General features: G+C 40.0%; 1 protein-coding gene across 7 annotated transcripts in view; it reads left to right on the plus strand.

Annotated features, from left to right (window-relative positions):
• The first annotated feature begins 1,024 nt into the window (after positions 1–1,024).
• Positions 1,025–10,647, plus strand: part of LOC128685720 (GDNF-inducible zinc finger protein 1) — a 464,801-nt gene continuing 455,178 nt past the window's right edge. For 6 of the 7 annotated variants that reach the window (XM_070088044.1, XM_070088050.1, XM_070088046.1 and 3 more), the window contains exon 1: positions 1,025–1,351. The gene's annotated coding sequence lies outside the window, so the exon portion shown is untranslated. The remainder of the gene's footprint in view (positions 1,352–10,647) is intronic. The other variant, XM_070088048.1, reaches the window with a different exon arrangement.

Genomic DNA, 10,647 nt, shown 5'->3' on the forward strand with positions numbered 1-10,647 from the left:
GGTAATGGTGGAAGTTGTGGTGGTGGTAATAGTGGTGGTGGTTGTAGTGGTGATGGTGGTAGTGGTAGTACTTGTGGTAGTAGTGGTGGTGGTAGTACTTGTGGTAGTAGTGGTGGTGGTAGTGGTGGTGAGTGTTAAGGTTGAACAGTAGTGGTGGTGGTAATGGTGGTGGTAGTGGTGGTGGTAGTAGTGGTGGTGGTGGTAGTGATGGTGGTGGTGATGGTGGTAGTGGTAGTGGTGGTGGTGGTAGTGGTGGTAGCAGTGGTGGTAATGGTAGTAGTGGTAGTGGTGGTAGTAGTGGTGGTGGTGGTGGTAGTGGTGGAAGTAGTGGTGGTGGTGGTAGTTGGTGGTAGTGGTGGTATTAGTGGTGGTGGTAGTAGTGGTAGTGGTGGTGGTGGTAGTGGTGGTAGTGGTGGTGGTGGTAGTGGTAGTGGTAGTAGTGGTGGTGGTGGTAGTGTTGGTGGTGGTAGTTGTGGTAGTGGTGCTGGTAGTGGTGGTGGTGGTAGTGGTGTTGGTGGTAGTGGTGGTGGTAGTGGTGTTGGTGGTAGTGGCGGTGGTGGTGGTAGTGGTGTTGGTGGTGGTAGTGGTGGTGTTGGTGGTAGTGGTGGTGGTGGTAGTGATGGTAGTGGTGGTGGTGGTAGTTGTGGTAGTGGTAGTGGTGGTAGTAGTGGTAGTGGTGGTAGTGGTGGTGGTGGTGGTGGTAGTGGTGGTGGTGGTGGTGGTAGTAGTGGTAGTGGTGGTAGTAGTGGTAGTGGTGGTGGTGGTGGTGGTAGTGGTGGTGGTAGTGGTGGTGGTAGTGGTGGTAGTAGTGGTAGTGGTGGTGGTGGTGGTGGTGGTGGTGGTAGTGGTGGTGGTAGTGGTGGTAGTGGTGGTGGTAGTGGTGGTGGTGGTGGTAGTGGTGGTGGTAGTGGTGGTGGTGGTGGTAGTGGTGGTAGTAGTGGTTGTGGTAGTGGTGGTGGTAGTGGTGGTAGTGGTGGTAGTAGTAGTGGTAGTGGTGGTGGTGGTAGTGGTGGTGGTAGTGGTAGTGGTAGTGGTGGTAGTGGTGGTGGGTGTTAAGGTTGAACAGTAAACACTACAGAGGCTGAAGGTTGATCTTAACGTTGTCTTCACAGTTTGTTATGTTGAGAGTCACAAGGTGAGCCTGTGAGGCTGACTGTGTCACTCTGGGGATGCTGACATAGATGGTGGCAGCAGCTGGAGGTAGACAAGAGGTGGTGTGAGGCAGACAACCACATAAACTAAGCAACACCATCAACTAGTATGGGTGCGGCAGCCATGTTGAGGGTTTATTACCCTTACAACAACATTATATTACGTCCAAGTTAACACTTGTACCAGACCCTTGTCAACGGTAATGATTTTTTAATTTCCTCGTTTGACAAATATATCAGTATAATTGATGTTTCTATACAAGAACCTTTATAAACCTAAAATTTGAGGTGTAAGTTATTGTTGAAGTTCATGTACAGTAATATTTTGAGTGTATCTTCATACAAGTTCTAAATTTTAAATGTAAACCTCTGATTTGTTCTGAGTTCAAGGAAATAAAGCTGTAGCTTCCTGCTCATGGATACAATGATCATAGTTATAGTTAAGAATTAATCTAAGTTTGCCCGAAATGCCTAGCCATGCTAGGTGTCCTAGTGGCCCCCTCTGTAGTTAGTATTTTATTACATGTAAACCACACAATAACCAAAAACTGTAAACCCCGCATTGTAATTCTTATAGAGAATAAACTTTGATTTGGTTTCTAGCTCGTATTTTTTTCAAGTGTAGCAATAATGGCAGCGTCCTGATGCTGGTCAAGAGCTCTTGAACCAAGGAGTTAGAGATACTCCACTTGTGGCTCGTGACTTATTTGGTAACGTCCTTAGCAAACACCGAGGCCAGGGTTCAATCCTTGGCATGAGTGGAAATGTTGGGCATGTTTCCTTACAGCTGTTGCCCTATTAGTACCTGGGTGTTAACCAACTGTAGTTAGGTTGCATCCTGAGGGAGAGGACTAAAGACACCTATTGTAGATAAAACAGTCTTTGATGATAATCTGGCATTACTAAGTTATCCTGGATTACTAACCCTCTGGGTTAATAATCTAAAAATCTTTCTCTTTCCTACCTCAAATCTAATTCATAATTCCCCAGGCACTGTATAGCCCCCTCCTCTCAGGGGTTGTTCCTAGGTTTCTGTATGGGGCTCTTGATCAAGGGAACTGAACCTGATCTCTGTCCTTAAAACTGATTGTTGTCCCTTCCCCAAGCAATGTATGATCCTTATGAGTTCAGAAATTTTAATGTTTCGCACTCTCCAGGATTGTTGATCATTTCTTTGTCTTGTTAACAAACCTGGCCCAGGGCCTGGTTGCCATAGTAGGAAAACTCGAAAGCCTTCAAAGGTATATAAGAATGATGGGTAACTAGATATTACAAGCTAATAACATTCAGTATGCAGTAGACCCCCGGTTTTTGGCCGTAATCCATTCCAGAAGGTTGACCGAAATCCGAAATGGCCGAAAACTTAAGTAATATTTCCCATAAGAAATAATGTAAATCCAATTAATCTGTTCCAGACACCCAAAAATATTAAAAAAAAAAAAATACATTTTTTAAAGAATAACTATTGTTTTAAATAACAAAAAAGGCACAATACCATGACTGGAACGATACACAAATAACCCGCACATAAAAGAGAGAAGCTTACAACGACGCTTCAGTCCGACTTGGACCATTGACAGTCACACTAACCAGAAGTGGAGCAGGACAGCTATATATAGCCATCTAAATCGGTGAATATGGTATGTCGATGGTAATAATATGACTGTAGGCTGCAGTGTGTGTAGCCGGTATGTATACACTGGGATGTAGTCTACCTGGGACTACAAATAAATACTACTCACCAACAAGAGTTTTCAATAAAGGTATGTAATGCTCATTTATCATTAAAATTTGTCATATTTATTTCTCATTGTTTTCTGTATGTAAAACTGTAGTTATTCTCTATAAAATCTATTTTTTGTTAATATTTTTGGGTGTCTGAAACAGATTAACTGGATTTACATTATTTCTTAAGGGAAATGTTACTTCGGTTTTCGGCCATTTCGAATTTCGGCCAACCTTTTGGAACGGATTAATTACGAAAACCGGGGGTCTACCATAATCAATAGATTAGTTGAGGTATATATAATTGCACAGTGTTAAATAATTAATGTGCATGAAGATGTGATAATTAAATTCTGTGCAAAGATCATATCAGGTCAGTAACAAAATTCTGGTTGTTTACACGGTAATGGTGCAATGTAAATTACATAAGATACAGTAAATACACAATATAACATAATCTGCCTGAAGATGAAGTAATGAAGCACAACTATTGCACTGGACTTCTGCGCCAGCCTTCGTCGCCTGAGTTTCAGTGACAAATTTCCCCCGTTCTCACTGGGACGCTTGTCTTCATCTATTTAGCCCGCCGGGCACTCTACAGGAGGGGCACCTGTTCATCGGCTTACTTTAGCCAGCTCCATTTTTTTCCGCTCTGCAGAAAATTCTTTAATGATCTTTGGTGGGAAGCCGGTTACTGAACTCGGGTGGGGGTTGTAGGCGTCCCTCTCTGCTGGCACCTGGCAAGGGGGTCCACCAGATGTAATTGGAAACTTCAGGTTTCTATTTCTATTTACAAAGGAACTTTTGTCCTTTTCTCTCATCGCCCAGCCTTGGGCAACAATTTTTTCTTGTACCATCGAGAAACTGGGCTCGATACGGCTTATGCTGTCAGTGGCCCTGATAAACCCAACAAAGAAAAAAAAAGAAGAAAGAGCTATTGCACTGATTAACAAATAATTCAGTTTAACATCAATGTCAGAAAGAAGGGACAGTAACACAAAATAGAAAGAAAAAATTGGCTTAGGAAAATTAGTTCAGACAGGAGATTGATAGATATTAATAGAACAAATGATTGGGTGGTGCTTTTCATCAAAGACAACTTAAATTGCTGCTTAAAAACACGTAAAAGTTGTAGGAACAGACTTATCTAGGTAGAATTTATAGGACAGTTAAAGCTCATTTTAGATGTTGTTGTACCAACTCTTGAACTTTGAAATCAGTCAGGAGAGACTGCTATGGGATGAAATTGTTAGGGCCTCATGGTATGAAAATGCAGTGATCTTAGGAAACTTTAAATTTCAGTCAAATTGGCTTTAACTCTGACTTGGAATCTAAGAGACCAACAACTTCCTGGAGAGTATAAGAACATAAGAAAGGAGGATCACTGCAGCAGGCCTGTTGGCCCATACTAGGCAGGTCCTTTACAATCCATCCCACTAACAAAACATTTGCCCAACCCAATTTTCAGTGCTACCCAAGAAATAAGCTCTGATAACTCTATCCACTCATTTGCAAGTCCCACTCAAATCCAACCCCTCTCACTCGTACATTTATCCAACCTAAATTTGAAACTACCCAAAGTCCTAGCCTCAATAACCCAACTTGGTAGACTGTTCCACTCATCAACTACCCTATTTCCAAACCAATACCTTCCTATGTCCTTTCTAAATCTAAACTTGTCTAATTTAAATCCATTACTTGAAGGGTTTGAGGCTAACCCTTGGAATCCTATGCCAGTTGAGGAATCCATTGTGGCATTGGGGAAGTCCTTGGGGTTGGAGGTTAGTGGGGAGGATTGCTTTTAAAATCATTGTGACAAAACCTCCAGAGCTAATAATCTGCTTGACCTGTTTCTAGCAAATAAGGAGACTGCTAAATAATATATAATAAATCTGTAATAAATCTATCTTTCATTATTGTTCTTATATTTCCTTATTATCATAATAAATATAAGAACAATAATGAAGTAAATATCTCACATTTTTCACTCGGCAGGTTGCAGCAGACTTGGGAACACTTCACTAGTGTAGGATGGAATAGCTTGTTCAGTGATTAAATCAGTAATGATTTTACAAATATTAATGAAGGGAACTACCAGTATGATATACAAAATACAGTGGACCCCCGCATAACGCTATTAATCTGTTCCTGAGAGCTCAATGTTATGCGAAATTATCGTTATGTGAATTAATTTTCCCCGTAAGAAATAATGGAAATCAAATTAATCCGTGCAAGACACCCAAGAGTATGAAAAAAAAAAAAATTTTACCATATGAAATATTAATTTTAATACACACAAACTTAAGAAAACATGCACAGTTACATGACACTTACCTTTATTGAAGATGTGGTGATGATTGATGGGATGGGAGGAGGGGAGACTGGATGGTTTTAGTGTTTAGAAGGGGAATCCCCTTCCATTAGGACTTGAGGTGTCAAGTCCTTTTCCGGGGTTGCTTCCCTTCTTCTTTTAATGCCACTAGGACCAGCTTCAGAGTCACTGGACTTCTGTCGCACAACATATCTGTCCATAGTGGCCTGTACCTCTCGTTTCTTTTTGACTTTCCTAAAGTGTTTCACAAGTGTCAGTGTAATAGTCACCAGCACGGCTTGCAATAGCTGTCTGAGGGTGATTTTCACCCATGAAGGTTTGCACTTCAAGCCACTTTGCACACATTTCCTTAATCTTTGAAGTAGGCAACTTCTTCAATTTCTCTCTCCCCTCCTCCGAAGCAATTTCCTCAGGTGTGGCCTCTTGCTGTTGAAGTTGATCTAGCAGCTCATCAGTGGTTAGTTCTTCATTGTCCTCCTCCACCAACTCTTCCACATCCTCCCCACTAACCTCCAACCCCAAGGACTTCCCCAATGCCACAATTGATTCCTCAACTGGCATACTCCTCTCAGGGTCAGCCTCAAATCCTTCAAAATCCCTTTTGTCTACACATTCTGGCCACAGTTTCTTCCAAGCAGAGTTCAAGGTCCTCTTAGTCACTCCCTCCCAAGCCTTACCTATAAGGTTTACACAATATTAAAGTGCTCTCTCCAAAACTCTCTTAGAGTCAATTGAGTTTCTGAGGTCACTACAAAGCACCTTTCAAACAGAGCTTTTGTGTACAGTTTTTTGAAGTTTGCAATAACCTGCTGGTCCATGGGCTGCAGGAGAGGAGTGGTATTAGGAGGCAAAAACTTCACCTTAATGAAGCTCATGTCCCCACAAAGTCGCTCTGCCAAGTCTGTAGGATGACCAGGGGCATTGGCTAACACCAGGAGGCACTTAAGGTGTAATTTCTTTTCAGTTAGGTAATTTTTCACAGTGGGGGCAAATGCTTGGTGTAACCAGTCATAGAAAAAGTCCCTAGTGACCCATGCCTTATTGTTTGCCCTCCACAGCACACACAAATTAGCCTTGAGGATATTCTTTTGCCTGAACGCTCTGGGAGTTTCAGAGTGATACACTAATAAAGGCTTCACTTTGCAATCACCACTAGCACTGGCACACATGAGAAGAGTAAGCCTGTCTTTCATAGGCTTATGTCCTGGGAGTGCCTTTTCCTCTTGAGTAATGTAGGTCCTGCTTGGCATTTTCTTCCAAAACAGGCCTGTTTCGTCACAATTAAACACTTGTTCAGGTTTCAGTCCTTCACTGTCTATGTACTCCTTGAATTCCTGCACATATTTTTCAGCTGCTTTTTGGTCCGAACTGGCAGCCTCACCATGCCTTATCACACTATGTATGCCACTATGCCTCTTAAATCTCTCAAACCAACCTTTGCTGGCCTTAAATTCACTCACATCACCACTAGTTGCAGGCATTTTTCTAATTAAATCCTCGTGCAACTTCCTAGCCTTTTCACTTATGATCGCTTGAGAGATGCTATCACCTGCTGTCTGTTTTTCGTTTATCCACACCAATAACAGTCTCTCAACATCTTCTATCACTTGCGATCTCTGTTTCGAAAGCACAGTTAAACCTTTGGCAAGAACAGCTTCCTTGATTGCTGTTCTCTTGGACACAATAGAAGCGATGGTTGATTGGGGTTTACTATACAACCTAGCCAGCTCAGAGACACGCACTCCACTTTCATACTTAGCAATGATCTCTTTCTTCATCTCCATAGTAATTCTCACCCTTATTCCTGTAAGGTTGGCACTAGATGCTTTCTTGGGGCCCATGGTCACTTATTTTTCAGGTGAAATCACTATAAAAAGGCTGTAATAATACGAAATGTTCCGATTGTATGCTTGAATGTTACCGCAGAGGCTGGCTTGTAAACAATGCCACTGGCAGAACAAGTGAGGCTGGCTCAGGCCGCATGGACGTGTCTTGGACGAATCGCATTGAGCGAATTTTTTAGCACTATGCGAGGCAAAATTTTAGCGATAAAATGTATCGCTATGTGGATTTAACACTATGCGATGCCAACGTTATGCGGGGGTCCACTGTATTGTTCAAGATGAACAAAGAATATTCCCCCACAGAGAAATTAGATCAAATAATAATGATTTCAAATGGATAAACAGAAGACTAAAACATTTCTTAGGGAGGAGAAGACTATTAGTGCATTAAAAGAGGAGTGGATCACCAAATGGTCTAGTTATGTTCACATTAAAAGATATGTCATAAAAGGGATTGTCATCACTCCATCTTCCTAGCCACTGATATTACAAAATTACCACTTGAAACTAGTAAACTTTCAGACTCAATGACAAGGTATTGGTGAACAACTTTATCAAACTTTTATCACGCCTTACTGCCTCCCATTTCTTCAGGTGCTGTGTGACCCCTGTGGGATTAGCACATTCTCTGTGAACGTAATAATACAGTACAGTGGACTCTCGAGTTTCGTAATCCTCGCGCTTCGTAAATTTTGTCTTTTGTAACGTTTTTTCATCAAAATATAGTCTCGCGGTTCGTCATTTGCCTTGTGATTCTTCGGTCATATGGAACGCGTCCGAGAGCTGCCTCCACCGTCTGCAACTGCTTGCAACTGCTAAATAAGCCACCATGGGCCCAAAGAAAGCTAGTGCCAGCCCTTTGGTAAAGAAGGTGTGAAACATGATAGAATTCAAGAAGGAACTCGTAGCAAAGTACCACAGTGGAGGAGGAAGAGAGAGAGGGGAGAATGTGTCTTCTTCAGTGATTCTACGATATGTACGATACTAAAGCAGCAGGAGACGATAAAGGCTATAGTGCCAGCCAGCGATAAAGTGTAGCATGAACAGTGCAGCAAGTAAGTTAAGCAATTAAGCGATAGAAAATTGTCGACATGAAACTTAACTCCTCCATTGTTGTTTGAGGTATATAGGGCACTGACAACATACGCCGCCCTCTGCCAACATCTGCAAGGTAAGTGCAAATATTTATTATTTATAAAGTGTAAATATTTCTTATTTATAAATTACATACATTGTTTGTGTGAATAGTGGTAGTGGCTTTTGCTGCTGCCACCCTACCACTAATATATGTATGGCTTATGCTCTCATTGGCCCTTATAAACCCAACAACAACACACCACCATCACTTGTGATATACATAATGACATATTTTATTCATTTTGGAGTACAGTAAGGCCCCGCTTTATGGCGTTTCGCCTTACGGCATTCCGCTAATACGGCAATGTCAAATTATGACCAAAATTTGCTATACGACAAACGATCTTTCAAATACGGCACCCCCCACACGGTTTGTTTACATTTTCCGTGACCACATCTATTATGTTAGGAAACTTTCCAAAATTTCAAGTGTTTTAAAGTTACTGCATATTTTATATGTACTCTGATAATTATACTTAAGTGTACCTGTACCTAAATATACTTACACACTGTGCTGGTGTGCAGGTACACATTAAAATCGGTAAGTCTCTCTCTACTCGTGACGCCAATACTACGTAATAATAATCACTCTTGGGCACACTAAATGTCTTATTTTACGTCAATAAAGGCATTTTCATTAAACCATCTATGATATTTTTCTCAAAATTATATTTGAAACCCATTACATAGCATATAAACATGATACATACACTCAATGAATAAAAATTGATGTAAATACATGTATGAGATTTGTTTACAAAGCAGCTGTGTAGGTAGTGTCAGAAGAATTACGTTTTCTCTAGTCAAACTGGGGGATACCTGTAGAAAAATATTCTTTTTGTATGCCTTTACTCTATATATAGCAATTCACTACCCTTGTGGGTTTAGTGCTTTTTATAATAAATAATAATAATATTATTATTATTATTAATATTAACCCTTTGACTGTCGCGGCAGTATATATACGTTTATGAGGTACCGTGTTTGACGTATATATACTCATAAATTCTAGCGGCTTTAAATCAGGCAGGAGAAAGCTGGTAGGCCCACATGTGAGAGAATGGGTCTGTGTGGTCAGTGTGCACCATATAAAAAAAATCCTGGAGCACGCAGTGCATAATGAGAAAAAAAAAACTCCGACCGTTTTTTTAATTAAAATGCTGAATCTGTGGTCTATTTTCGTATAGTATTTGTGGTTGTATTCTCGTTTTCTTGATCTCATTTGATAGAATGGAAACTATATTATAGAAATAGAGGTGATTTTGATTAATTTTACTATAAAAAGAACCTGGAAATGGAGCACAAAGTACGGGAAATGTTTGATTTTTGCCGATGTTCGAAAGTAAACAAATGATGTCATTGTCCAATAAATGTCCAAATAGTTATTCTAATATACAGTCATGAATGGGTTGATGTAATTTTTATGATTATTACAGTATTGCAGTAGTCTGCATAACAGTAAATCTTCTATTTTTTGTTTGAATAAAATTTCAAAATAAAAAGCAAGAGTAATATCACAGGGGCCTCGAGACATGACTGATGAACAAAGAAAATGTTATTTTAGAGCCAGGAATGTCTGCATTGTTCATTCTGGTCCTTATTTTGAAATTGTCATATTTTTTAATTTTCGTGAAATTGGCCAAATTGCAAATTTCTGACCATGTTATTGGGTAGTTGAAATCGGTAAATGGGCAGTTTCTTGTACTCAATCGATGGAAAAAATGGAGTTCTGAAGAAATAGCTATGAGTTTGGTTGACTGGAATAATGGAATTAGCCGAAAATAGGGCTCAAAGTGGGCGAAATCGCTGATTTGTAAATATCGCCGAGGTCGCTAACTTCGTGAGAGCATAATTCCGTCAGTTTTCCATCAAATTTCGTTTTTTTGGTGTCATTACAATCGGGAAAAGATTCTCTATCATTTCATAAGAAAAAATAATTTTTTTTTTAAATTTTGCGACACCAGGAGACACACCTCAGGATTGGGGGTTACAACAGTCAAAGGGTTAATAATAATAATAATAATAATAATAATAATAATAATAATAATAATATTATTATTATTATTATTATTATTATTATTATTATTATTATCTTCATTCACTCTAAAAATGGTGTGTTGCTGTTTGTTTATTCTGAACTAACTTGTACACAATGCAAGAGTATTTGTATTGTGAGGTAATTATTATATTTAAAAAATATTGAGGTAAATGTTTTACAAACTCTTACAAATGGATGTGAATGAACTAAAAGTAGACACATATCAATACGCATTTATTTCGCCTGACCAAGTGATCGTCCACTTCCTGTTCAGTTTGTGTTCTTACATTGTCTCAAATCTGTATCTCGTTCTCTCTCTCGTTTACTCGTTCGTTAACTAGTTGGCTCTCATTGACGATGGCATCTAAGGTTAGCTGTGATAAAAAGAGAAGTCGTAAGTCTCTTGCTTTAACCCTTTGA

The sequence above is a fragment of the Cherax quadricarinatus genome, chromosome 23, assembly GCF_038502225.1.
Source record: "Cherax quadricarinatus isolate ZL_2023a chromosome 23, ASM3850222v1, whole genome shotgun sequence".
Taxonomy (NCBI): Eukaryota; Metazoa; Arthropoda; class Malacostraca; order Decapoda; family Parastacidae; genus Cherax; species Cherax quadricarinatus.